The following is a 5,258-nucleotide window of genomic DNA, read 5'->3' on the forward strand; positions in this document are numbered from 1 at the left end:
GGGGATTTTAATGTAATACTGGGAGAGGAAGAAAAAATAGGGTGTGTTCCTATGTACCCTTAAGAATATGAAGATTTTGCACTATGTATTAACTCATGTGAACTAGTAGATATACACTTCACTGGAAGCCCATTCACTTGGTGGAATGGGAGGGCTGATGAAGAGTGCATTTTCAAGAGATTAGACAGGGTGGTCACTAATCAAGCTTTGCAAGATTTGGTTGGCAATTCAGCACCTAGCAAGGACTGACTTTGGTCATGCCCCTTTACTAGTGACTTGTGGAGGAACTGTTCATACCTATCCAAAACCTTTCAGGTTTTTGAAATTCTGGACAGAAAAAGCTGAGTTTAAATAAGTAGTGAAGGAGATCTGGAAGGAGGAATATTCTGAGGTTGTTTTCATTCAATGGAAATTGAAGCAGAAGAGGAACAAATTGGCACTTTCAAAGTGGAGAAGGGAAGTTTTTGAGATATTTTCAAGCAAAGGAGTTCTGGAGGCAAAAGGCTAGCATTTAATGGTATACTGAAGAGTTCAAGAATACTAAATTCTTTCACTGTTTAGTGAAGGGAAGGAGGAAGAGATTAACCTTAAAGAGAATGCTGAAATCTGATGGGCTCTCGACAGAAGGAGAACATGAAATTGCAACTAGGGGAATAAACTTTTTCCAAAACCAGTTCACAGAAGAGGGGGCGGGGCCACTAATAATTTATCTCTATTACAACATATTTATACTTAGGTGTCAGATGAAGATAATATCATATTAAATGTCATTCCTAGGGAAGAAGAGATCAAAAGAGTAGTTTTTGAATTTAATGGGGATAGTGTTTGTGGACCTGATGATGGCTTCACTGGGCATTTCTACTAAGTGTATTGGGATATTGTTGGGACCGCCATTGTAAATATTGTTCAGGACTTTTTTCAGGGTAACTCATTACCTAAATCAATTACTCACACTATTTTGGTCTTATTGCCTTAAAAGGATCACTTCCAAACCTTTTCTAACTTAAGGCCAATTAGTCTACGTAATTTCATTAATAAGGTGATCTCCAGAACACTGCATGACAGGATAGAAGGTATATTTGCTAGGTTGATTTATCAAAATTAGTACGGGTCTGTGAAAGGGAGAAATATCTCAAAAAATGTGTTGATGTCACAAGAGACCATTTATGATATTGGTAAAAGAGGGAGCCAGCTAATGCAGTCATTAACCTGGATATGGCTAAGGCATATGATAGGTTGAATTGGAGTTTTTTGGTGGAGGTGCTGTCAAAGATGAGTTTCAATAATGTTGAGGTGGATATGATTTGGAGACTAATTGCCAACAACGGGTACTTCATCCTCATCAATGGATAGGCCCAAGGTTTCTTTCATTCTAAAAGAGGAGTGAAGCAGGGAGACCTTTTATCTCCTGCATTATTTATTATTGCTGCTGAAGTACTCACCTTGGCTCTAAACCAGTTGCTCTTTAAAGAGGATTATGTTAACTATGGGTTGCCTAAGTGGAGTGATAAGTTAAATCACCTTGCTTATGTAGATGATACTATTATTTTTACAACAACCGAAAGGAAGTCATTATTGCAAATAATGAAAGTACTGAAGGAATATGAAGAGCAATCAAGCTAGAAGATTAACAAAGATAAAAGTTTGTTTATATATGTTTTAAAAAGCAGCTCATACTCATGTGATCTGGTTTAGGATGTTACTAGTTTAAAAAGAGGATGCTTCCATTTGATGTATCTAGGATGCCCTATTGATGAGGGAAAAACTCATTTTACTGAGTTGATGAGGAAAATACGGAATAAATTGTTGATGTGGAAACGTAAGCTACTCTCTTTTGGTGGCAAGGAAATGTTGATAAACAATGTACTACAAAGTATCCCCATTTACTTGCTACCAATACTCACACCTCCTAAGTGTGTGATTAAAGATATTCATAGGTGTTTTGAAAAGTTACCTTGGAATTCCAAAGATGTAGGCAAAGCAAAACATTGGGTGGCTTGGGACGCTTCACAGACTAGAATGAGTATGTGAGCGCTTCATCGCTTAAAGCAAGCGCTTCATCGCTTAAAGCGTGAAGCGGGGCCTTATCGCTTTTTTCCGCTTCACGCTTCCCTGAACACTGGCCAGGAACTGGTTAGATCAGGAAATTTAGTGGGAACCTAGAGGGGGTCATGCTAGCTTATGGTATGATAATTGGACATAACTAGGTGCTTTACACTGTATTTTACCTATAAGTCATGTCCCTAACATCAACATGGAAGAGGTTAGTCACATCAGAAGTGAGGGAAGGTGGATTGTAGATATGATGACTGATATATTCAATGAGGAAGTCTCTTCTCACATTGAGTCTATGATGGGAGATTATCAAATGTCAGAAGAGAAAGATAAGCCTTAGTGGATTCCTAATAGTAAGGGGAGGTTCACTGTTGGAAGTGCATGGCACATTATCAGAAGTAGGAAGGAACCTTTTAGAGGCATAGTGCTCATTTGGGAAAAGTGAATTCCCTTGAAGATGACTTTCTTATTATGGAGAATATGACTTAAGATAATACCTATAGGAGAAGTTTTAATAAGATATAGGATTACAGACTATGTGGAATGTTGTTGATGTGCTACTGAGACTCAAGAATCATTCAATCACTTATTTATAACCCAACTTCATTCTAATTATCTATGGAAGACACATTTGTTGGGGCTGCTGGAATACATGGCCCTTTTATTCAGCTCAGGTAAACTATTTATAAGTGGTGGGAAAAAGGTACTGGAGCAAAACTGATACCACTATACATGGCAATTCTAGTATTCATCATTTGGCAAATATGGAAAAAGAGGAATGTGATTAAACATGGAGGAAGAATGACCAAAATCAATGGAGGTAGAGATTAACCGAAATATATTTATGATGGCCAAAAATAGATATCCTTGTTTAGAAGGAATGCCTCATAATTGGCTAGCAATAGTACAATTCCTGGAAAATTACACTCCAGTGATCATCAGCAAAACAGTAAGATGGATGCAACCAAGGATGGGACGCTACAAGTGTAATACTGATGAGTCTAGCAAGGTCAATGCTGAAATCAGTTCCAAGGCTTATTGTATCAGAATTTCACAGGGTGAATTTGTATATGCTAAGGCTAAAAGCTTTACTTTATGCTCTGCTGTGGAGGCTGAAGTAAAAGCATTTAAGTGTGGATTAATGCATTGTCTGAGGCACAACTATACACCTTTGGTTATGGAAATCGATTCCATACTAATACCGATGAAGTGTGGGAAGTTTCTTGGAATATATCAGTTGATATTGCGGGTATGAAATCAACACGACTAAATAGAGAAGTCTCAATAGTCTAACATTCAGAGAAGGAAATCAGCTAGCAAATTTTTTCATTAACTTGATTGCTAATTTTGCAGGTATAAAGTCTGTAAAATACAATCAAATACAGGAGTTGCCAACACAAGCTAGAATAATACTACAAATGGACAAAAATGGGGTGCCAAACATCAGAATTAAGGAAGGCCAAAACAACAACCATCAGTCTGGAATGACACATCAGGATCAAAATAATTGATACAACTAAAGGCATGAAAACAAATAACAGTAGGGATTCTTAAACCTATTGTAAAGTTTTTGGAGCAAAGAAACCAAACCTTGTATGAAGTTTGTAAGGATCTTCCTTAGTTTGAGGCAGTGGTATCAGCTACTTGAAGCTCAGGCTGCACAAATTAGGACAATGTTCTATATAAACTTTAATAAAAGGTCGATCTAAGTGTACAATTTGTAAGATTGGTCTTATCTCAAGGAGCAATGGTAGAAGAAGTTGGTGGAGCTGAAGAAGTCTTCATTGATGTTGAATCCATGGAGTTCGTGAGAGTTTTGAATGCTTCTGAGGATTTCTCTCAAGCCCGGCAACGTTACAACACCACATCGACTCGATGACAATCAGCCGGAGCTGCGAAAGCTGCCTCAGGCCAGACGAGGAGCTCGAATCGATCTGCGATTTAGGGCTGCGGTATCTTCATCTCTAGAGATTGGAAGATGCATAGTCTAGTTTACTTTTTTGTTTTGTGTTGGTTTCATTTTGTTCTTTTTTTGGCTTAGGTCTGTTGAACCTAAGTGGATGATACCTTATTGTTTTTTTAATAAAAGGGTTCGACACCCATATTTTAACCCAAAAAAAAGTACGTGAGGGCATAAATCATCAAAAATCAAATTACTAAATTAGATTAGGATTAATTGTATTGAAGTTTGATTTACTTTTAAGTATATGCTTGAATTGTTTATTATATATACATGGCTTACGTTAGTAAGTGCATTAATGTATTGATTGATATATGAGGTCAAATTCCGAATGTCAGAACTTGAGTCTGGAGATATAATAACTACATATGATTTCTTTAAAAGTTAACATGTTAAATATTGGAAAAATTATGAATATATTTTATTTCTTCAATATGAAATGACACGATTTCCGTACTAGAATTTATTAAGTTAAATTTTTAATTTACGCGGACCAAACTTTGAGAATTTGATATTTAATATGTAATTCCTCAAAAATTTCTAAGCTAAGGTCCGAACCATTCCTTATTTGCATGTCAAAATCGTATCGGGTGATTCTTAAATTGCTCATATGTGTAAAGGTCATTTCTTTGGTGTTCGAATGAATTTGGATATGACTTAAGGTCACAAGAACCCTCTAGCACAAAGTTGTGTTGGAAGCTTCATTATTGATTAAGTTTTGACATAAGATTCTACTTAGGTCAATTTCAAATGATCATATCTCCCAGAACATAATAAATTAGGTGGCCCATGATCTTTCAAATTGAAGGTTTTTGAGGCCTCTTTCCAACGCCACCAAGTTTGCCTTATTTCGAGTTTGGAGTAAAAAGTTATGGTCATTTTACCAAAGACTGTCATATCAGAGTTTTCTGAGCCTGTGAACGACGGATCCAACCTACGAGCCAGAGGTTGAACGACGACTCGTCCTGTCAAGTCATCAGAAAAATACTAGGAGTCAAATTTTGGGACCCAATTCCTACGAATCCATTCTACGGGCCATAAGAACTACTATGGGCCCTCGTTTGGACCTGTAAATGGACTTTTGAGCCTTTAAAATTCAATATAAATTCCACGTATGGGATCTACGGCCGTAGAACAAACCACGAATCGTAGATGGACCCATAAAGGTTTTTTGTCAGTTTTAAGAAGGGTAGTTTAGTCTTTTCCCATCCCTTCTAAGCCTAAACTCCGACCCATTTTCACC

General features: G+C 37.0%; 1 long non-coding RNA gene across 1 annotated transcript in view; it reads right to left on the reverse strand.

The window, feature by feature from the left end:
* LOC102603039 (uncharacterized) overlaps nucleotides 1–4,138 on the reverse strand; it is a 6,296-nt gene extending 2,158 nt beyond the window's left edge. Inside the window, exon 1 of the long non-coding RNA XR_368866.2 lies at nucleotides 3,646–4,138. This is a non-coding gene — a long non-coding RNA (uncharacterized lncRNA). The remainder of the gene's footprint in view (nucleotides 1–3,645) is intronic.
* Nucleotides 4,139–5,258: the final 1,120 nt, after the last annotated feature.

Source organism: Solanum tuberosum, unplaced genomic scaffold (assembly GCF_000226075.1).
Source record: "Solanum tuberosum cultivar DM 1-3 516 R44 unplaced genomic scaffold, SolTub_3.0 scf00625, whole genome shotgun sequence".
Lineage (NCBI taxonomy): Eukaryota > Viridiplantae > Streptophyta > Magnoliopsida > Solanales > Solanaceae > Solanum > Solanum tuberosum.